Raw genomic sequence first — 24,692 nt, 5'->3', positions numbered from 1 at the left:
GGATAAAGGATGTTCAAGTTGAAGTAGATGATTTAAATTGGCAATTCCATGTTGACATTTGCCTACTAGCTGAATTCCACCAACAAAATGATTCCCTGTCATGTCTGCAATAAATAATCGAACTTTCCAGAAAAAGATAAATGTAGTTAGTTTTTTCCCCCTCTAAACACAAACATTGCTTTTATGCACTTTGTGCATTTTTAATTTTTAGTATAATTTTATGCTTTTTAAATGGCATTGCAGCCTATGAAGTACAAACTCCTGGGATCTCTCCTGGTTATCTCATTTGTCTCTCTCACTGAAATTGCACATGAAACATTCTCTGAAACACACCCCACTGAGACATACATATTACCTGTCTTCTTATAGCCAAGTGAATGTGGGGGAAAATGTGCAATGAAGCAAAACCACATGTTTTTGCCAGAAGCAGAGAATAGGGAAAATGGGCCAAGTGCAATGGATTATACCATTCAAGAATTTCTCTTTGTGTTTGTATCACATTTAAGCAAAGTGAAATTTTCCCTGATACTTCTAGTTTAAGGTATACTGTTACTGTTTATCAATATTTAAAGCATGTTCATATTTTTCTAAACCCTGTGGCCTTTCTGGGTATTGCTGGTACGTAGCATTGTTCCTAAAACATAGTAATTATTAATAAATCCTTATTGATTGATAGTAGTCTTCATCATTAGGATATGGCTATTGATAAGTTTGAAAAAAGTTCAAGTGATTCCCTCAAATCTCCTGAACTTCTAAGTATTTGTTTATTACTTAGAAAAATTAGTTTTGAATGCCACTGGTTTTGAAATCTGATCCTTTTTAAAATTTTATTTTTCCTTTAGAGGATTCTCCCCTAAATTCTTTATATTTGGTTTCTATTTGCTCTATTCCCCATGTCCACCCCCCCCCACTCTTTCTCAAGAAAACCAGAGCTGACAGATACTGTTGAGAATGACAAGTCTAATTCCTTTATTTTACAGGTGAGGTAACTGAAGCTGTGACATTACCAAAAATCACCTAATAGAAGAGTTGCAGAGTTAGAACAAGAATGTCAGGCTTTGGACTCCTGGGCTAAGACCCTTTCCTTATATCAGATTGTGATCATCTCTGTCTAGTGAAATTGTTCTCAAACACTGTAACGGGGCAAAAAATTCTACCTTAATTCGATATCATTTTTTACTTCACAAGAACAAGCCTGGAGATTGGCATTGCTTTGAATGAAGACCTAGTAAAATAATAGTGGTTTATTGATTTAATCATTCATTCAACAAACATTTGTCAAATGCTTACTTAAGTCTAAGACACTATATTGGAAATGGCATGGTTCACAATCTCAAGATACTTATATGCTTAGTAGTAGAGAAAAAACGCAGGAAAATGTGTAATACAAATAGGAGCTAATAAAAAAAATTAGTGAGATAGGAATAGAGTCTTAATAAGAGTTTGAAAGAAGAGATCATTTTTGGATAGAGAGATCTAGGAAGAATGCATAAAAGAATATCATGGAATAAATAAAAGTGGTGAAGGGGAGACAAATACATTGGTACTTATTGTCAAGGGCACTTAGTCACAGTCAAATCTTTATTTGAAAGATTCATGGTATTGAGAGTTGGAAGAGAACTGTGACATCATTTACTACAACTCTCTTATACTATAGATAAGACAACTAAGGAATAACAAGAGGAGTGCCTGAAATCCCACAAATAGTAAGTGGTAGAGCTGGGAATAAACCCAAGACCCTGTGATTCCAAATCCAGTACTCAGTTTCAATGCACCAGACTAAACCCATATGTGGCTTTTAAACAAAGGAATGAATTATTAAAAAATTACATTAGAAAGATTAATCTGTCAGATAATATATTATCAATTTAAGGTGTCAGACCTTGAAAGGGATAGAACAGACTGGTTTTAGGAAGGGGATATTCTGATAGACTAATAAAAAGAGATCAAGAGCCTGAACTAGAATGATGGTGGCAGGCACAGCTGATACAAAATTTAGGCAAGACAGGAAAATAGAGCCTCAAATAAAGAGATAAGGGGAGCCATAAAAATGAATATTTTAAAAAATGTATCCTTTAAACCATATGTTGTAAGTTCTGTGAATTCAGTAGTTCTGTCTCATGTAAGCTATTTGTTTGTCCCCAAACTTAGAATTATAGTCTTCTAGTGCTACATGTTTGCTTAATAAATATTTACTCAATGAATACCTCAATTATGTTATTTGTTATATAATTTAAGTATATAAATGATATATATGTACAATATAATATGACACAACATATATAATATAATATGACAAAATATAATACATATAATTAGATATAATATAATATAAATAGCATGAATATACTTAATATGTTCATAGATTCTTAGATCTAGACCTGCAATGGATCTTGGAGACATTTTACAGATAAGGAAATTGAGATCAGGAAAGTAAGATGACTAACACAGTAAGCTTTAGAGATGGGATTTGAACTTAGATTTTTCTGATGCCAGAGTTAATATTCTTTTCACTATCTCATAATGCCTCCTTGCAGTGCAAAGGGACTGAAGAAAGGAGGAAGCTTTCCTTTTTTATTATGATAAAATTTTATTTTTTCCAGATTACATGTTAACACATTTTTTAAATATTTGTTTTCAAATATTTTGCAATCCATGTTCTCTCTTTCCCTTTTATACCTTCCCAAGAAGGCAGGAAATATGATGTAGGTTATACATATACTATCATACAATACACATATCCATGTTTGTCATATTGTGAAAGAAGACACATATTGCTTACAGTAAAGAAAAATTCATAGATGAAACAATGAATTAGTATGTTTCAGTTTTCATTCAGACTCTATATGTTCCTTCTATGGCTGCAGATATCCTTTTTTTTGTCATAAATCTCATGGAGTTATCATGTATCCTTGCCTTGAAAAGAGTTAAGCCATTCACAGTTTATCATACATATACATTATTTTTGTGTTCACAATGTTCTCCTGGTTTTCTGCTCACTTCATTTTGCATCACTTCATATAGTCTTTTCAGGTTTTTTTTTTTGATCATCTTTATCATTTCTTGTAATGGCACAATAGTATTCCATTACAATCATATACCACAATTTGTCCATCCATTTCCCAATTGATGGACATATCTTCAGTTTCCAGGTCTTTCCCACCAAAACAAAGAGCTGCTACAAATATTTTTGCACAAGTAACTCTTTTTCTTGGTCTTTCATCTCCTCGGGATACAAAGTGGTATTGCTAGGTCAAATGGTATATTCAGTTTTATGGCCCTTTGAGCATGTTTCCAGATTCCCAGAATCTCTCCAGAATGGTTGTATCCATTTTCAGCTCCACCAGCAGTGTATTATTGTTACAATTTTTCCATTTCCTCTCCTACATTTATATTTTTCCTTTTTTTTTTTTTTTTTTTTTTTGGTCATGTTAGCCACTCTAATTGGTCCGAGGTGGCAACTTAGAGAGAAACACTTTCTAATGGAAAGTAATAGTGCCACACAGAGATAGAAATTAACAAAACTTTATTGATAATCACCAGGGAGAAAATATAACATGTTAATAGAGAATAGTCTCTGTGTAGCCTTTATTACAATTAGTTCATAAGCAGCACACAGGACAGTGGTTTTGGATGTGCAACAGAACTCACACTAAGATTAAGGACCAATGTCTCTTAGGGGTCGAACTTATATAACATTTTAGCCCCAAAACAAGAAAAAGAAAAAAAATGAAAGTGACACTAAGAGTTTACTATGTAATCCATGGGGTAAGTTATGGTCATAATATGAACCAGTGAAATTATGATATTTTCTGAATTTCCTGATGAGAAAAGAGTTTTGAGGGGCAGGAACCCAGAAAACTTTTAGTTCCAACTGTACCCTTTAAGTATGACTGGGGAATGGGGAGTAAATTAGTGATGTACATTTTTTAAAATTTATTGAAGTCACATATTCCAGTGACTACATTCATATCATTAAAACCATTTTTCACAAACTTATGTTCCTATGCATAACATATACATATTATATGGCACACACACACCATATGCAATATTTATATTGGAACATCCCAGCCTTAACCCCACTTAAGATCACGGATATTACAATATACATCCAGTGCTAGAAAGTTCTGTTCTCATTGAGTTGTATATATTTATTTTTTGATGAGTTGTATGTGTTAAATTGAAAAGGCTAAACAACTGTGGTGTATAGTAACACAATTCTGGAAGTAAATAACAATAACATGAAAACAGATATTATTCCCCAAAACTCTGTTGGATGTTGCCCATCACATGTAAAGTAATACAAATCTTCTATTAGTTATAATTTGTTGTGATGCATTTTCTTTATTGTGGAAAAAGAGTATAGTGTACACATATTCCCACTATCTGCCTATGAATACCATATAGTGCCTTTGTTAAAGGAGCATATGATAATTTTTATCTCCATAAGTGTTGATCTTATTTTTCTCCCTTTATCTTCAAACACTGACTATTGATGAATGTCAGATAATTAGGAATATAAGCACCATTTTAAATGTGCAGTCAACTGCCACTGATTGTCTGCCAACATTATTGGTAGTAAAGTGAGGGTGGTGGTAAATTAAAATACTTAACTCTGATTGTCAAATGATGAATAGCATTTCAGTCCAGCAACTTCTATGGGAGCTGAGACAAATTCGTTTTAAGTTGAGATGGACTGTATTTATATGCAATTGCCATATTGAGTCATTTAGAAATTGGGCCAACAGTGAGAAACATTACCCTCCAATTCTTTCCCCTATCCTATAGCTAAAAATATTAATTTTAAAATGGTGTCCAGGGCTGAATTTAGAATGAAGAAGAAAAAAAAAGAATATTTAAGATGAGGATTCAGGGTTGTTGTTGTTTTTTTTTTTTTTTTGAGTAATGATGGCTTACCACATATGAACATCTTTACAAATATTCACACAAACACAAATGGAATTCATTTTCAGTGCCTAGAGTTGAGTAAAAAATAAAAATTATGACAGTATCACTTTTAAATTCATGTTGAAAGATACCCTTTACCTTAAGAAGTGGTAAAAATCATAATAATCTACTAAACTTAAATGACCCTTCATCATAGCCAAATATTAATGAAGTTAGCTGGTATCTAGTAAAGCATGGTCCTAATCAGGTTAAATATGCTGACTTGGAAACAAAGATGATGATTACTGCTTTTGGGGTTATTTACCAAGTCATTTCTCTATTTATTTATTTATTTGCTTGTTTATTCATTCATTCATTTATTCATTTGTTTGCTTGCTTTAATATTTTCCTCCTTTGGAATAATTAAAATGTTTATTGTCATGCAAAATACACTACTATCATATTGGTCATTGTTGGAAGAGAAAGCTGACACATAATCAGCACTCCAAAATAAAGTCATAAATACAGTGATGTGAAAGAGGACTCCAATAGTTCTTTCTTTGGAGGTGGATAGCATTCCTTATTATGTCTTTCAGGATTGTCCCAGATCATTGCATTGCTGAGAGTAGCCAATTTTTCTCAGATAATCATTGTACAGTATTGCTGTTATTGTGTAGAATGTTCTCTCAGTTCTGCTTATTTTGCTCTGCATCAGTTCACACAGATCTTTCCAGCTTTTTCTGAAATAGTCTTGTTTATCATTTCTTATAGAACAATAATATTCTGTCAGTAACATGTACCACAATTTGTTCAGCCATTCCCCAATTGATGGACATTTCTTCAATTTCCAATTCTTTACCACTACAAAAAGAGCTGCTATAAATATTTCTGTACAAGTAGGCCCTTTCCCTTTTAAAAATTTTCTCTTTGGAATACAGACCCAGATCAAAGAGTATGCACAATTTTATAGTCCTCTGGGCATAATTTCAAACTGCCTTCCAGAATGTTTGGATCAGTTCACAACTCCAAGCCTCTTTTTAATGAAACCTTAGCTAACCAGTATCAAATATGATATGAGAAAAGTTATATATTTCCTACATCCTCTTTTCTCAAACAAAACAGCATGCTAAAAAAATTCTCATAAAAATGTCTTCATTGGGGAAAAAAGTGAAAATCTTATGAAAATTAATTGAAACAGCACACGTAATTTTTTTAAGTGGGAGTAGGGTGGAAGAAGTATGAAAAAGTAAAAACAATAAGAACAACAGTAAATATTAATGCTTGAAAATCATTTTAACTATCATATTGCATTTGGTCTTCACAACAACCCAGCAAATTGAATGCTATTATGTCCCCATTTTATTGCTGAGGAAACTAAAGCTAAAAGCACATAAAGAACTTGCTTAGGGGCACAGAGATGCTAAATTTCTGGGACAGGATTTGAACTCAGATCTTCATGACTCCAAGTCCAGTACTTTGTCCATTAAACCCCTAAACTTCTTCAAAAATTGTATGTATATATTCATATACATACATAGATATGTATGGATATATAGTACATATATATGCATGTAAGCACATATGATGAAGTTCAATAATCAATTACAGATTAAATGGTGATAAATGATCCTAAGTAATTTTCAGTCCATATTTAAAAATGTTTAAAAATGTAATGCTTGGCAATTTCAAAGATAATACTAGAAATCTGAATGTTGGAACTATTAGTAACCATTTTATAGTATCCAAGGAGATATTTTGAAAGGAGAATGGTCCTATTAGTATTGTCTGACACAACCAAACTTATTTTATTGTCTTGGGCTAAAAAAAAGGTTTGAGGTACATATTATTAAATGAAATTAAAAGTATAAATATTTTTCATAGTTATTCAAGTCTATTCCTGATATTAGCCACCAAAAACAAATGAATCTCCAAATATTGTATTATGGTCATTGTTATGAAAGGATTTTAAAGATAGCATTGATGTCCATGAAACAAAATTGTTATCACAATATAAAGAATTGTGGCTATAATGTAAAGTTAGTGCACCTAAGTTCCAGTTCTAACTTTAAGACGTATTTCTTGTGTGGTCTTGGACAAGTCTCTTAACCTTTCTAGATCTGTTTCCTCCTCTGTGAATGAGGAGTTTGGATTAGATGACATATAGAGACCTTTCCAATTCTAATTGGTAGCTCTTTATAGAATGGAATGAAGGACTACATTATTCAGGAGGATGGAATTGCCAGCATCATTTCATGGCAGCATGCCATCTTTAGCACACAAGGATTCATGCAGTTTTTTTGAAGAATTCATCATTAAAATATTTGAGTTGACTGAATTAGAAAAAAAAGCAACAGTTTATCCTGTGAAATAAAACTAAGACCTTGACACTTTTTTTCTTTCTTTCTTTTTTTTTTTTTTTTTTCGTTTTTCCTCTAAACCCTTAACTTCTGTGCATTGGCTCCTAAGTGGAAGAGTGGTAAGGGCGGGTAATGGGGGTCAAGTGACTTGCCCAGGGTCACACAGCTGGGAAGTGTCTGAGGCCAGATTTGAACCCAGGACGTCCCATCTCCAGGCCTGACTCTCAAACCACTGAGCTACCCAGCTGCCCCCAGGCCTTGATACTTTGGGATTATATTTAGAGGTAGAGATCATCGAACATAAAGGACAAAATTTATAAACTCATGGGTAATAAGCATCAATTCTTAAACTTGGCCAGCTGATCTGACAGGACAATGCCTTTTAGGGATTGGTATCCAAATGAGAAAAAGTGATATACATTGTTCTGACTTTTTCTGTTAGCAGTATGTTATATAAAGTGAATGCCAGCAAATACAAAATATTATAATTTAGTTAATGTCACCTATGATAGAAAATGACCTAGGGTATCTATGACCAAAAGAGAAGAAGGACTCGACATGTTGCAAGAATAGAAGAAAATCAAAGAATAACTTGAGTGCTGTACTAATACAGCTGAAATATTAAGACAATCTGTGGAAGGAATACCTTTAGCAGGCTAGATGAATTCTAATAGGAAGATTTATAATTAGACATGGATGGACATATATGGTACAGAATGAGAAAACAGGTAATGGTTGAGATCTGCTCTAGTGGATGGAGCTCTCATAATAGTGAAGTCACAGATCTAAGTAAGACCTTTTATTATACAATATAAACTCTTAAATGTAATCATATTCCATTAGTCAAATCACATTAAACAAAAACTTAAGCATTAATTATATTCAAGACATTGTGGTTGTGTGATGAATTATACCCTGTTTCAAGGTACTTTCATTATACTGATTCATGTGTATGCATTTGTGGAAACCGTCTTCTTCATTTCCTTTCTACTGAGTATATTGTGCTGGGATGTCTGAGTGAAAGGGAAGGGAGAGTGAGTTCCTCCTTTACCTTAAGTGGCCACCCTATTAGGAAGTGATATGAGGCATCACAGTGAGCAGCTAAAATGCCCACTGAGTCATCAGTGATTCTAGATTCACAATTAGTTTTGAGGGGTCAGTTGCCCAAGCTAGATCATCTTTCCTGTGATACCAGAGGTCTTTAATTAGATTTTCAGACTGGGATATTTTCTTGGGCTAATATTTTTTAATTATGCAAAAATAGTAAAGGTCAGATTCTTTCACTATAAACAATTCATGTTGGTTTCATTATTTAGGATACAGCAAAAGGGAAGGGGAAAATATTCCATTCCAGAACCAATACATTATTAACTGAAGGCTGCATATATAATCATAGTTCCATAAAGTATCTAAATTATAAAGAGAGAAATTGAAGAGGTGAGAAATTAGTACAGAACTTAAATAAATATTTTACATCAGATTCTACTGAAGATGATAATGGGGAAATTCCTATTCCAAATGCACTTTTCATGGAATATCAAGGTGAGTTTAGCAGAGTTAAGTTTCTATGAAGGAATTCATTACTAAATTTCAGAAATTCAGCAGCAGTAAATCACTAGAACTGGATGAATACTCCAAGATGAGACCTAGAGGAAATATAGTGTGAAATAGCTGAGATATTGACAAGGATACACCATAAAAGCAATAACTATCTCATGATAGGAAAGTTGAGAGAGAGACAGAGAAAAAGAGGCACAGAGAAAAGACAAAGAAGAGAAAAACACAAAAGTAACACTCTTTAAGTACCAAAAGAATTATGTTCCCCTGGGCTTAATTTGAGTTCAAGACCAAATTATCAAATAAATATATTATGCGTAGCTATATAATTTAACATTTTAAAAGTTAATTATTGGAATATAGTGGAAAGACTTTGGAATGTTCAGACCTAGAAAAACCCAGATTCCTCACAAACACCTGAGTAAAAAAACATAATAACCCAATCAGAAAGAACAATCATAAAGATGCACTGAGAGAAACCATTATAAGCTCTTCTATTTGGCAGAAGAATGCACAAAAAGATGACAGAATTTATAAAGAAGCTTTAGATGAAGAAAAGTCAGAATATGTAGAAGGCAAAGCACATAAATAACAAGGACTCAATTCAGTATATGAGGTCATCCCAGAGGCCAGCTGAGAGCCCAGGAAACCAAGCCAGAGGAGATAGGATCAGACTACATCTAGACAGAGTACAGCAGTACCACACCTAGACAGATACTGCACGAGTTGAAAAGTATAGAGCTCAACATGGGAAGCAAGGTATCTGCTTTCTTGGAGGAAGCATACCACTAATACAAAACAAAAAAATCTGCTCAGAGTAGGACAGACTCTTGAGAATAACTAGAAATGATCCCAGTTTTTGAATCAAGCAAGGAAGAAAAAAAAAAAAGTACCCAAAACCCATCTTGGGCAGCTACATGGCTCAATTGAAAAAGCGTTAGGTCTGGAGTCAGGTTGTTTTTTCTTTTTGAGTACGAATCTCATCTCAGTTAACTCAGTGTTAAATAACAGTTGTATGATCCTGGCCAAATCACTTAACTCTGTTTGCCTCAGTTCATCTATGAAATCATCTGGAGAAGGAAATGGCAAACCACTCCATTTTCTTTGCTAATAAAACCTGAAATGGAGTCACAAAGAGTCAGACATGACTGAAAAATGACTGATAAAAAAAAAGTGCAAAATTTTAACTCCTCCCCCCCCCCCTTTTTTGGCTGTCATCTCACATAAATATCCATCATTCTTCCACCACGCATTTTTCAGTTTTTCTGTATTTGTTGTCTTTCCTCATTAAAACAAGGAATTGAGAGTGGAGCCTGTCATGCTTCCTTATATTTGTATTCCTACTGGTTAGTATCATCTCTGGAATAGAAAACAATAAATAGTCTATAATCTATGTCATCTACATCTGTGTATCAATCCATGTAACTATCTAAGCATGACATGGCATAGCACTTAAATATTTATTGGAAAAGTCAATCAAATTACAGGGAGGAATAGATATCAAGCTATAATCATGGAAGTTCTTAGTGTCTTCCTTACAGATCCAGGTGCAACAAAAAAATAAAACTGAAAGAAGTTAAATACTTAACTGGAATGCGTTAGATAAAGTAGGAAGGGTCATTATCTGGCAATTTGCGAATATGAATGTAAAGTTATATATTCCTCAGCTTCACATGGTACTTTTCCAGAAAGTGACCATGTACTACAATATTTTAAAACTTCACAAAGACAAACAAGAAATATTAAACACATTCTTTATTGAGTACAACGGAATAAAAGGCAAATGAAGATTCTTTGAGGAAACGATTAAAAAGCACTTGGTTACTAAATAATTTAATCATAAATATTTGGTGGATCAAAGAACAGTTATAGAAACAATAGAATATATCATCATAGAAAATGGCAACAATAAAGGAGGCATTGAAGAAGGCAAAATGTATTGATTGCTGCAACAGTTGTGCTTAATGGGGAAAAATTATACCTCTTAAGACTTCCATTAAAAAAAAAGAAAGATAAAGAGAAAAAAACACAGACAAAAGGTTGTCAATGAAATTTAAAAAAAAAGAAATGTTTTTTAAAAACACCAACTAAACAAAGAATAATTTCTCAAAAAAAAAAAAGAAAGGAAAATAAATAATGAGTCATCAAACATTAAGTGCTCAATCTATGCCAAGACCTATGCTAAATTCTGGAAATACAAAGACAAGGAAAAATAAAACAAAATAAACAAAAAGAAAAAGATAGTCCCTGTGTTTAAGGAAGATTTAATGGAGACACAAAAATACATATAACTGTAGAAAGGAGAAATATACAGAATAAATTGGAGATAGTATCAGAGAGAAAAGACTAAGATTAAGTAGGACCAGTAAAGACTTCCTGCAGAAGGTGGACGTTAGCTAAGATTTAAAAATCAATTTGACATTTAATAGAAGATATACTGAAGTGGGAAAATTTTTGAATCAGGCGATTTGGCAGTTGGCTATTGCAGTAGTCTGGGAATGATTTGATGAGGAACTTTACGCAGCTGATAGTATCAGAGGATTGAAGGGGGGTGCTTAAGAGATATTATGATGGTAGAAGTCACAGAACTATAGGACTGATTGGACATGAAAGATTCTTTGAAAAAGAATTAGGAATCAATGAGAACAGCTAGTTTTTGGACCTCGGTAGTTGAGAGGTTGGTCATACCCAAGAGAAAATAAGAAGAGGGGAAGGTGTGGGGAAAAAGTTAAATTTGGGGCATTTTGAGGTTAAGGTGTCTATGAGACATCTATTTTGAAATGTCTAATAGGCCACTGGAGATTCAAGACTGGAAGTCAGAAGATTAGATAGGTCTGGACAAATTGATCTGAGCATCATCTGTTGGGACGTGATAACTGAGTTAATGGGAGATGATTAGATCATCAAGGTAAATAGTTTGGAGGGAGAAGAAAGAAATAATAAGAGAAAAGATCATCACCATTATTTAATATTGTACTTAAAATGCTAACTATAATAATAAGAGAAGAAACAATAAATTGAAGAAATTAGAATAGGCAATGAGGAAATAAAACTGTCACTCGTTGCAAGTGATATGATGATATACTTGGAGAATTCTAGAGAATCAATTTAAAAAACCTAGCTGAAATAATTCACAACATTAGCAAAGTTGCAGGATATAAAATGCAATTACATGTCATCAGCATGTCTCTATATAACTAAAGTCCAACAGCAAGAGACAGAGAAATTCTAGTTAAAATAACTATAATATAAGATATTTAGGAATATACCTACCAAGACAAATCCAGAAACTACATGAACAAAATTACATGACATTTTTCACACAAATAAAGTCTGAGGAAAAATACTATTTGTTCATGGGTCATACTAGCTGATATAACAAAGATAATAATTCTACCTAAATTGATCCCCTTATTCAGTGCTATGTTAATCAAACAACTAAAAATATTCTATAAAGCTATAAAATAATAAAAAAATTCATCTAGAAAACCCAAAGTCAAAAATATCAAGAAATTAATGAAAAGAATGTGAAAGATGGTGACCTAGTTTTACCATATCTCAAATAGCAGTAATCATCAAAATAATCTAGGACTGGATAAGAAATAAGAGTTTTGAATCAGTGGAATAGTTTAAAATTATAATGTAGTAGTAAATGGACATAGTAGTAGTTGTAGTAAATAAATATAGCAATCTGATATTTGATAAACTCAAAGATCCAAACTTCTGGGACATTAATTCATAATTTAACAAAAACTGCTAGGAAAAAACAGCTTTGTAGAAACTAGATAGAGGACAGCATCTCACATATACCAAGAAAAGTTTGAAATGGGTTCATGATTTAGACATGAAGGGTAATACCATAAGGAAATTAGAGTACGAAGTACTTTGCCTCTCAGATCCAAGGATAAGGTAAGAATATATGACCTAACAAGAGAAAACAATATATCATTTAAAATGGAAGAATTTGTTTGTTAAATTAAAAAATGTACAAACAAAACTACTGTTGTCAAGGTTGGAAGGAATCAGAAAATTTGGGGAAAATTTTATATAATTTCTTTAAGGATTTTATATCATTTCTTCTTTAAAGCATTCTTTAGGAATCATCTGTTTCTAAAATATGTAGGGAACTGAGTGAAATTTGTAAGAATACACATCATTCCCCATTCATAAATGGTCAAATGTTATGAATAAGCAGTTTTCAGATGAAGAAATTAAAGCTATCTACAATCACATGAAAAAATGTTCTAACTCACCATTGATTAGAGAAATGCAAATTCAAACAATTCTGAGATACCACTTTGCTCCTATCAGATTGACTGATATAATAGAAAATAAAAATGACAAACATTAAAGAGGATGTGGGAAAATTGGGACACTAATTTTGTTGGTAGAAATGTAAAGTGATCCAACCATTATGGAGAGCAATTTGGAACTCTGCCCCAAAGACTATAAAACTATGGAAAACTTCTGACCAAAGAATACCACTACTAGGTCTGTATCCCATAAAAAAATTTTTTTAAAAGGAAAGAAAAAGAACCCATATGTACAAAACTATAGCAATTCTCTTTCTGGTGGCAAAGAATAGAAAATTGAAGGAATATCTATCAATTGAGGATTGGCTCAACAATCTGTGGCGTATGATTGTGATAGAATACTATTGTGTTATGAGAAAAGATAAGCAGAGTGCTTTCAGACTTATATGGAAAGACTTATATGAACTGATGGAAAGTTAAGGGAGTAGAACCTAGAGAACTTTGTACACAGTAATAGCAATTCAGTACAATGATCAGTTCTGAATTACTTAGCTATTCTCAGTAAGACAATGACCTAAGACACTTCAAAAGGACTTAGGTGAAAAAAGCTATCTGATTTCAGAGAAAGAACTGATGGAGTTTGAATACAGATCAAAACATTTTTTTAACTTTATTTTTCTTCTTTTTTTTTGCATGTGTTTTCATATGCTTGTGTTTCCATACGCATGTGTTTGCATATGATTAATATGTTTTGCATGGCTACATATATATAATCTATATCAAATTGGAATTTCAAACTCAGTTAAAAAAGAATGTAAAAAAGTTTTTATATGTAATTGGAAAAAATAAAATGTTAAAAAATACTACTTAACACTATTCATCTTAAATTCTTGCAGGTTTAGCAGAAAAAGAACATAGTATGGACCCAAAAGATCTGGGTTCACATATTTTCTCTGATGCTTAATAGATGTTACAAAAGTGAAAGATAGTTTGTATAGTGAATAGACTATTATTAGATTTGGAATTGTAAAAACTTAGTTCAAATCTTGCCTCAGATCTTAGATCAGTGGTTCAGGGAAAGTCCCATTCTCATTTGAATTCAGACTCCTTATCTGTAAAATGAAGGGGGAAAAGTTATTGAACTAGATGATTTCTCAGTTGTTTTCCAAATATAAAGCTGTGATCATATGACAGAACTGTAAAATTACATAATTTGAGACTAGGAAAAGACCTACCCAGTCCAAATTTCCAGTATAAGATGCCCCACAAATTGTTACCCAGGTTTTGGTGGAAGATCTGCAAACCAAAGAAATCATCTCCCAGTTTGAGAAAATGATACCTGATCTGCTTTCTTAAAAAATGTGTCAGGAAGAAAGATATGTAATCCTTACAGAGCTAAATACATGAGTAGTTGCCCAGTCCTGACACTCTTACCCTAGCCAGCACTGGCCCACCTTTAGGAGATCACCTGCCCAAACTACATCTTCAAGCCATCTGTGAGCCTCCCCCTCATCCCACTTCTCATTACCCCAGAGAGTAGAGGGAGGGAGTGATTGAATTGATTAGATAGACAGAGGAGTGGGGCATGCAAATATGGTGGAGAGGGGGAATGAAGCCGCCCCCTCGGGCGCACCAGGCAGACATGCTGTCTTCACCAACAGGGTCATAGCCTATCAAGCTGGTCTATGGCAGCCTGATACTCTTAGCACTTCTAACTTATTGGATCATATTTTGGAAGAGGCTTGCTGAATTTTGGGAAATAGTCTATGGTTATAAAAGGTTTTTGTTTTGTTTGTTTATTTCTTATGGGTTGAAAAAATTATCCTGTGTAAAGATTGAACCAGTGAGCTGGGCCTCATTAGCACCATTCTCAATAATATGGGCTGATGAACTGCAATGAAGATAATCAATTCCATCTGTTGTGATAGAAGGGGTGGAGGAGAGAGAGCCCTCCAGCCTCTGTGGGTGTTGGAGAATCCTCTGGGAGGAATTAATTATGAAGAGGGATAAAACTTGGCAATGTATTTTGAAATTTCCAGATTCTATGAGTGTGTAAAAAAAAAGGCTAAGAAGCATCATAGGTATCCCACCAGCCAAGATTTACCCTATATTTATATGTGATTTGAAAAACAAATGGTCTGCTTGATGGCAATAAGAGATCTAAGACATTCTAATGGAAGTATAATCAAAGACTATACAACTGCTGTCATTACCAAGGCAGCCATAACAACAGAAGGTGACCAAAAGGTTTTTCCAAAGACACACAAGTTAAAAATTCATCTCAATGGTCACTAATTTTCCATTTCACATTTAAACTTTTTTTCTTCTGTAAATTGGGGGGGGGGGATTCAATCACATCTTTCTTAGCTTGCCCTCATAAAGCAGCCTGAAATGAAGGAGTCATTATTTATGCTATTGCTTTTTTCTTGTGTTAACTCTTTCCTGTAATGAATAAGCTGATGAAAATGCAGAGAGAGTGCATATGTATACACATATGTATGTTTATACACATGCATTTTCTAGGAAGTACTGCAAGTGTCATACATTTTACAGATGTGTAGTTCAGAAAAGGGAAGTGACTTTGTCAAGGTCACATGAATAGAAATAATGATAAAAGTTCAAGTATTCTTTTCTTTCAATCATATTGTGGTTCATGAGGTAGAAAGTTGGGAGGAGGAGAAAGAGAAAAAGAAAGAGGTGGAAGGAGAGAAGAGAAGGAGGGATAAAAGCATGGTAGAGAGTCAGAGACAAGGAGAAAGTGAAAGACAGATCTGTTCCTTTATTCTATCTGTGGTATATTAGATTGAGACTTGGATTGTGCCCGCTTCATAGTACTTTCATTGTTCTGGGAATCCTTATAAGACTTGTTTCCCCATTATTTGAAGTATTCTGTACTGTAGCCAGTAAGGCAGAACCCCCACATCAATGGCATCCTGCTAGATAAAGCAGAAAATGGGATTAGAGTGTGAATATGAAATCCCCTACCCCCTTTATGATTTAATCATTAATAGCATAGATTTTAAACTTTTCTAAAAATAATAATTTTTGAAAATAAATCACACAGCTGGTATGAAGTTTTCTGACTATTCTCCATCTTATGCTGTATTATGTGAAATTGTTGTTGAAACACATCCATGTGGTATCTAATTTGTACTTTACTTCTCCTTTTTGGTTGATTTTTGCTGATTATACTTGATGTTTAGGAATAATATGATGCTTGGGAGCAACCTGAAAAAGTGTATTTTTAGCAATAAGTTTTTGATCTATATAAGAAGGCTGCTCACAAGGCTTAGGGTCTTTGGCTGCTAACCAGAATCCGTCTTTATTGTAAGACCAGCCTTCTCTCAGTAAACCTATTTCTTTTTGGCTTGGAGACTTTTTAATTTTGGGCATCTCTGCTAATAAATTTTCACCATAAGAGAAAGTGAGCATGTCAGTAAGATCATAAGGTTTGGTGCTATAAAAATCTTTTGTCTTCCTTATTTCCATTGCTCCCCAACCTTACCCCTTACCTTCTAAGATTTTCTTCCAAATTCAACTCAAAACCTAGTTCCTGCCTATGCCTGTCTTGTTATCTACTACACATACACTCTCATACACACAGTGATTACTAGCCTTCACACACACACATACACTCACACACACACAGTGTGATTACTAGCCTTCACACACACACACACACACACACACACACACACACACACACAATTATATTAGTGCCTTCCTACCAAGATTACTTTCCATAAATTTGGCAGTGAGGTAGCATGGTACATAGAACACTGGATCAGAAGTCAGGAAGATCTGAGTTCAAATGTGACACTTGCAAGTATGACCCTGGGCAAGTCACTTAACATTTTTTCTATTTCAGCTTCTTCATCTGTAAATGGAGGTAATAATAGCATCGACCTCCCAAGATTGTTGTTGGGGTAAAACAAAGTCATGTTTGTGAAGCACCTTGCAAACTTTTATAGTGCTATATGAATGCTACATATTGTTTTATTTTATACGTATGTATTTGTTGATTGTTCTCTTCTCCACTGGGGGTAGCTGGTGGTACTGAAAATATAGTGCTTGGCCTGAAGTCAGGAAGACCTAAATTCAAATTTGGCTTCAGATACTTAATCTGGGAGATCTGAGTAAATCACAATTTCTGTATCCCTTAGTTTCCTCATTTGTAAAATGGTAGTTATGATAGCATCCTCCTTGCAACATTGTTGTGAGGATTAGATGTGATAATAATTTCAAAGCACCCAGTACAAATCCTGGCACATAGTGATTACTATATAAAAGTAGGCTGCTATTATTATTATTACATGAACCCTGAAGGCAGGTACCACGTTTTTGCTCTCTGTCCATCTGTCTGTCTGTCTGTCTATTTGTATTTCTATTTCTTTTCACTGGTAATCCCTCTTATGGGCAACTAATAGATGGTGTGATGGATAGAGTCTAGAATCAGAAAGATCTAAGTTGAAACCCAGTTCAGACATTTATTAGCTGTGTGATTCTGGGTAACTCACTTGGCCTCTATTTGCCTTAGTTCCTCATCTGTAAAATGGGGACACACTGGAGAAGGAAATTGGCAAAGCACTCCAATATCTATCTTTGCCAAAAAAAAAAAAAACAAACCCATAGACAAAATCTGTGGAGTCATACAGAGTCAGATTGGACTGAAAAACAAGTGCTTTGCAAAGTGCCTAGAGCAACCACTAAATATTTGTTGACTTATTATTATATGGCAATGAAACTGGAACTTTCTACAGATGCTAATTTCAGCTTCTGTACTAATTTCCTTAATGTCATATAGAAGACATGCTTTAAGAGACCAAGAGTCTCTAAGTACTATCAATTTCTTAGAGTCAAAGCTCTACCCTCTGCTAGAATGAATGCATAAAGTTCCTGCCCCTTTACATTTATATGATTCTTTGTCCTTTATAAAGCACTCTATATACATTAACTCATTTAGTTTTCACAATGACTTGTGGTTGCATCTAGTCTGAGAGGAGTCTGACTACAAAATAAATTAAACAACTTCTCCCTTCCCCAATACCTCCAAGCTGGGACAAAGTCTGGAATCTAGGCAATAGGAGTTATCTGGAGATCAAAGGAAATGTGACCTGAAGTGGGTAGGTCTCCTTAGTTAACTGAACTCCATTCTATATCCTCATTCCTTGTGAGGTGATGTCTACCCTGCATGTGACTATTAAGTAAAGCCTCAGCATTCCACTCTCTACCTCACTACATAATGGACAATGGAGAGACCTGAATTCAAGGAGAAATCTCAGGATTGTTGGCAAGATGAAATGATTTGAGTAGATCATCTAATACTGGCATTTCATGTTCCTTCATCTTACAAATAAGCATGTAACCACAGTTAATAGTGTAATGGATGATTGGAGGGATGTTAACTATTATTATTTGTGGGTTCACACTGGGGTGAGAGAAACAGGAATGTCTGATGGACAGAACCAAACAGGACAGGGAGACCAGGGTTTACTGCCAAGGAGTTAACTGTCAACAGGAATGGCAGTTAGACCCAACAGTCACTCAACCCACCTAGGCAAGAGCCTTTGAAACCAGCAGGCAAAAGGTAAAAGTTTATAACTGTTTAATTGAGGGAAACAATGATAAAGGAGGGGAATAAGGGATTCTACACCTACAAGCTAAGGGCAAACCACAGGGTCAGGGGAAGAACTTGACTACACTAAACTAAGACCTAAGCCAGGCAGGGCCCAGAGAATAACAGTGCTGGAGTGGGAATCCTCACAGTAGAGTCCAGAGATGTTATCAGGATGCCAGAAACCAATTCCTCCAGAAGTGATGGTCCAAAGCAGCCCAGTAGGGAGAGGAGCCTGCAAGCTGTCCACCAGATCGCAAATGACTCCCTACTCAGGGCTGTTGTGCAGGATAGATGTCCTCTACTTCCAACCTTCACCACACTCCAGGATCCCAGGGAATCAGGGTGCAACTCCACAATCTCTGAGGTCTCCCAGGGAATCAGTTACTGCTTGTAACTCCCCCCATGGAGTCCTTCTCAGAGAGTGCAAGTAACTTCATGCTTCCCCATTCCATCTTGGAATTCTCCAGCCCTTCCTGCTAGGTCCACATCAACTATATATAAACTAATACCTAAATAATCCTCACAACAATAGGACCAAAGGTTATAAAAGAGAGCTCTCAAGAAGTCAAAGAATTCCTGATAATATTGTAGAGGAATTTAAAGTGAAGAAAAATTTGACATTTTTATATGTAGAATTTATGAAACTTCCAGCAAAAAGATAACTTTTTTGTTGTGTTTTTTTTATTATTATTAGACATTTATTAATATTCGTTTTTAACCTGTTTACATACTTTATGCCCCTACTTTCCCCTTCACCCCCCGCTCTCCCCCCACCCATGGCCAACGCACATTTCCACTGGTTGTAACATGTGTCCTTGTTCAGGACACATTTCCCATTCATGTCCGCCTCAGCCCATGCTTTCAAGCAATTGTTTATCTTATATGTTTCCTATCCTGCAGTCCTTCCTCTGAATGTGAGTAGCATCTTTACCATAAATCCCTCAGATCTGTCTTGTGTCATTGCAGTGCTGCTGGTACAGGAGCCCATTACATTTTATTTTACCATAGTATATCAGTCTCTGTGTACAATGTTCTTCTGGCTCTGCTCCTTTCACTCTGCATCACTTCCTGGAGGTCTCTCCAATTTGCATGGAATTCCTCCAGTTTATTATTCCTTTAAGCACAATAGTATTCCATCACCCCCATATACCACAATTTGTTCAGCCATTCCCCAACTGAATGACATACCCTCCCTTTCCAGTTTTTTGCCACTACAAAAAGCGCAGCTATAAATATTTTCGTACAAGTCTGTTTATCTATGATCTCTTTGGGGTACAAACCCAGCAATGGTATGGCTGGATCAAAGGGCAGGCAGTCTTTTATAGCCCTTTGGGCATAGTTCCAAATTGCCAGCCAGAATGGCTGGATCATTTCACAACTCGACCAGCAATACATCAATGTCCCAATTTTGCCACATCCCCTCCAACATTCATTACTCTCCCCTTCTTTCATTTTAGCCAATCTGCTAGGTGTGAGGTGATACCTCAGAGTTGTTTTGATTTGCATTTCTCTAATTATTAGAGATTTAGAGCACTTTCTCATGAGCTTATTGATACTTTTGATTTCTTTACCCGAAAATTGCCTATTCATGTCTCTTGCCCATTTATCAATTGGGGAATGGCTTGATTTTTTATACAATTGCTTTAACTCCTTGTATATTTGAGTAATTAGACCCCTGTCAGAGTTTTTTGTTATAAAGATTTTTCCCAATTTGTTGTTTCCCTTCTGATTTTGACTACATTGTTTTTGTTTGTACAAAAGCTTTTTAGCTTAATATAATCAAAACCATTAAATTTACATTTTGTAATTTTCTCTAACTCTTGCTTGGTTTTAAAATCTTTCCTTTCCCAGAGATCTGACAAGTATACTATTCTGTGTTCACTTAACTTATTTATAGTTTCCCTCTTTATATTCAAGTCATTAACCCATTCTGAATTTATCTTGGTGTAGGGTGTGAGATGTTGATCTAAACGTAGTATTTATTGTTTTCCAAATTTCCCAGCAGTTTTTGTCAAATAGTGGATTCATGTCCCCAAAGTTGGGCTCTTTGGGTTTATCATACACTGTCTTGCTGACATCATTAACCCCAAGTTCTATTCCACTGATCCTCCTCTCTATCTCTTAGCCAGTACCATATTGATTTAATGATTGCTGTTTTATAGTATAGTTTGATATCTGGTACTGCTAGGCCCCCTTCCTTCACATTTTTTTCATTATTTCCCTTGATATTCTTGATCTTTTGTTATTCCAAATGAAATTTGTTATAGTTTTTTCCTAATTCAGTAAAGAAATTTTTTGGTAATTTGATAGGTATGGCACTAAATAGGTAAATTAATTTGGGTAGGATGTTCATTTTTATTATGTTAGCTCGTCCTACCCATGAACAGTTAAAGGCTTTCCAAATGTTGAGATCCAGTTTTATTTGTTTGGAAAGTGTTTTGTAGTTGTTTTCGTATAATAGCTGTGTTTGTTGTGTTAGATTGATTCCCAAGTATTTTATATTGTCTAGGGTGATTTTAAATGGTGTTTCTCTTTCTACCTCTTGCTATTCTAATGTGTTGGAAATGTATAGAAATGCTGATGATTTATGTGCATTTATTTTGTATCCTGCCACTTTGCTAAAGTTGTTGATTATTTCTACCAGCCTCTTAGTTGATTCTCTAGGATTTTTTAAGTATACCATCATATCATCTGCAAAGAGTGATAGCTTAGTCTCCTCATTGCCTATTTTGATACCTTCAATTTCTTTTTCTTCTCTAATTGCTATTGCTAGTGTTTCTAGTCCTATGTTGAATAATAGAGGTGATAATGGGCATCCTTGTTTCACTCCTGATCTTATTGGGAAGGCTTCTAATTTATCCCCATTGCATATAATGCTTGTTGATGGTTTTCGGTATATGTTGTTTATTATTTTTAAAAAGATAACTTTTTGTAAAACCATGCAGAGTGATTACTAGCCTGCAAAGTAGAAACTGAAAAGCCAGAGGAGAGAGTGTAAGAGAAGGTGAGCATGTATCTGCTATTTTGATTTGCTATTAATTTGGAGATTGTACCCGTTAATTCTTTCCTATAGGGTATCCTTTCTAAAGGGAACTTCTACCAATATAGATAGGCACATTCTCTGTCACATAGAGAGGTACTTGAACTTAAATTACTTGCCCAGGATAACACAATTAGTATATATAAGAGGTGGGATTTTAATTCAGTTCTTCATGACTCCAAGGTCAATTCTTTTTTATTTTTTTAGTTTAGAATATTTTTCCATGGTTACATGATTCATGATCCTTCCCATCCCCGATCACACTCTCTCCTCTCCTCTCCCACTGCTGACAAGCAATTCCACTGGGTTATACATGTATCATTGTTCAAAAACTATTTTTTTCCATGTTATGTATATTTGCAGTAGGGACATCAAAACCCTAATCACATCTCTATCATACTATGTGATTGATCATATATTTTTCTAATCTGTTTCTGCTCTCACAGTTCTTTCTCTGGATGTGGATAACATTCTTTCTCACAAATTCCTCTAGATTGTCCTAGATTATTGCATTGCTGCTAGTACAGAAGTCCATTACATTTGATTGTACCATAGTATATCAAGTCTCTGTGTATAATGTTCTTCTGGTTCTGCTTCTTTCACGCTGCATCAAGTCCTGGAGGTAATTCCAGTTCACATGGAATTCCTCCAGTTCATTATTCCTTTGAGCACAATATTATTCTATCACCAGCATATACCGCAATTTGTTCAGCCATTCCCCAATCAATGGACACCCCCTCATTTTTCCAATTTTTTGCCATCACAAAGAGCGTGGCTATAAATATTTTTGTACAAGTCTTTTTCCTTATCATATCTTTGGGGTACAAACACAGCAGTGCTATGGCTGGGTCAAAGGGTAGGCATTCATTTAAAGCCCTTTGGGCATGGTTCCAAATTGCCCTCCAGAATGGTTGAACCAATTCACAACTCCACCAGCAATGCATTAATTTCCCAATTTCGCCACATCCCTTCCAATGTTTATCACTTTCCTTTGCTGCTATATTGGACAGTCTGCTAGGTGTGAGGCAGTATCTTAGAGTTGTTTTAATTTGCATTTCCCTAATCAGAACACTTTTTCATGTGCTTATTGATAATTTTGATTTCATCATGTGAAAACTGCCTATTCATATCCCTTGACTATTTTTCGATTGCAGAATGGCTTGATTTTTTTGTAAATTTGACTTAGTTCCTTATATATTTGGGAAATTAAACCTTTATCAGAGAGTTTTATTATAAAAATGTTCTCCCAGTTTGTTGCTTTCCTTCTAATTTTGGTTTTATAGGTTTTGTTTGTACAAAACCTTTTAAATTTGATATAATCAGTCATTCACTTTACATTTTGTAATGTTCTCTAATCTCTTGCTTGGTCTTAAATTCCTTCCTTTCCCACAAATATGAAAGTAATACTAATCTATGTTCACTTAATTTCTTTATGATTTCACTCCATATATTTAAGTCATTTATCCATTTTGAATTTTTCTTGGTATAGAGTGTAAGATGTTGATCTAAACCTAATTTTCCTCATACTGTTTTCCAATTTTCCCAGCAGTTTTTGTCAAATAGTGAGTTCTTGTCCCAAAAGCTGGGGTCTTTGGTCTTATAGAAAACTAACTTATTGAGGTCATTTACCCTTAGTTTATTTCATTGATCAACCCTTCTGTCTCTTAGCCAGTACCATATTGTTTTGATGACCATTGCTTCATAGTACAGTTTAAGATCTGGTACTGCTAGGCTTCTATCCTTCACATTATTTTTTCTTTATTTCCCTTGATGTTCTTGATCTTTTGATCTTCCAGATGAATTTTGTTATAATTTTTTCTAATATTATAAAAATTTTTGGGGGGTAATTGATAAGTATGGCACTGAATAAGTAGATTAATTTGGGTAGGATGCTCATTTTTATTATATTAGTTCATCCTACCCAGGAGCAATTAATGTTTTCTCCAATTGTTTAGATCTAGTTTTAATTGTGTGGAAAGTGTTTTGTAGTTGTGTTCATATAATTCCTGTATTTGTCTTGGCAGATAGATTCCTAAATATTTTATATTATCTGGAGTTATTTTAAATGGAATTTCTCTTTCTAACTCCTGCTGCTGAGTTTTGTTGGAAATATCTAGAAATACTGATTTATGTGAGTTTATTTTGTACCCTACAACTTCACCAAAGTTGTTAATTATTTCCACTAGCCTTTTAGTTGATTTTCTGTGGTTCTTTAAGTATACCATCATATTATCTACAAAGAGTTCAGTCTCCTCATTGCCTACTTTTATCCTTACAATTTTTTCTTCTCTAATTGCTACTGCTAGCATTTCTAGTACAATATTGAATAAATGAGTTGATAACGGTCATCCTTGCTTCACTCCTAATCTTACTGGAAAGGTTTCTAACTTGTCCTCATGGCAGATGATATCCAAGGTCATTTCATTAATCTAGTAGGTTGCATGGTTTCTTTTTCCTTCCAGTTATCAGGAATCAAGAACTATTTATTCGTTAAAGTGCTTAGCATGTGTTTAGCATTAGCTTTGGCTCCAGAAATACAAAGACAAAAACAAATCCCTCTCTCATTGCTTGAGGAGTATTGATTTTTTCAGGGATCACAACATGTAATAATATTAACTCAACTACTAATAATTATGATAATAAAAATTAGTAGCATTTATATAGAATTCCCCCAAAATATATTAAGAACGATGGCAAAAATAATAGTAGCAATAAGAACAAAATAATAATAATTAATAGCAAAATTTATATAGGTATGGCAAAACAATTAATGCTGTTTTAAACTATAATGACTTAAAATTACAATAAGACTTTTGAAATAGCCTATATGGTGTTTTATTTTAACCCTTACTTTCTGTCTTAGAATTGATACTAAGTATTGGTTCCAAGGCAGAAGAGAGATAAGGTCTAGGCATTGGGGGGGTGGAGGGGTGAAGTGACTTGACCAGGGTCACACAGCTAGGGAGCATCTGAAGTTA

Source organism: Gracilinanus agilis, chromosome 4 (assembly GCF_016433145.1).
Source record: "Gracilinanus agilis isolate LMUSP501 chromosome 4, AgileGrace, whole genome shotgun sequence".
Taxonomy (NCBI): Eukaryota; Metazoa; Chordata; class Mammalia; order Didelphimorphia; family Didelphidae; genus Gracilinanus; species Gracilinanus agilis.
The sequence above is the reverse complement of the archived record's forward strand: the minus strand, read 5'-3'. Positions refer to the sequence as shown.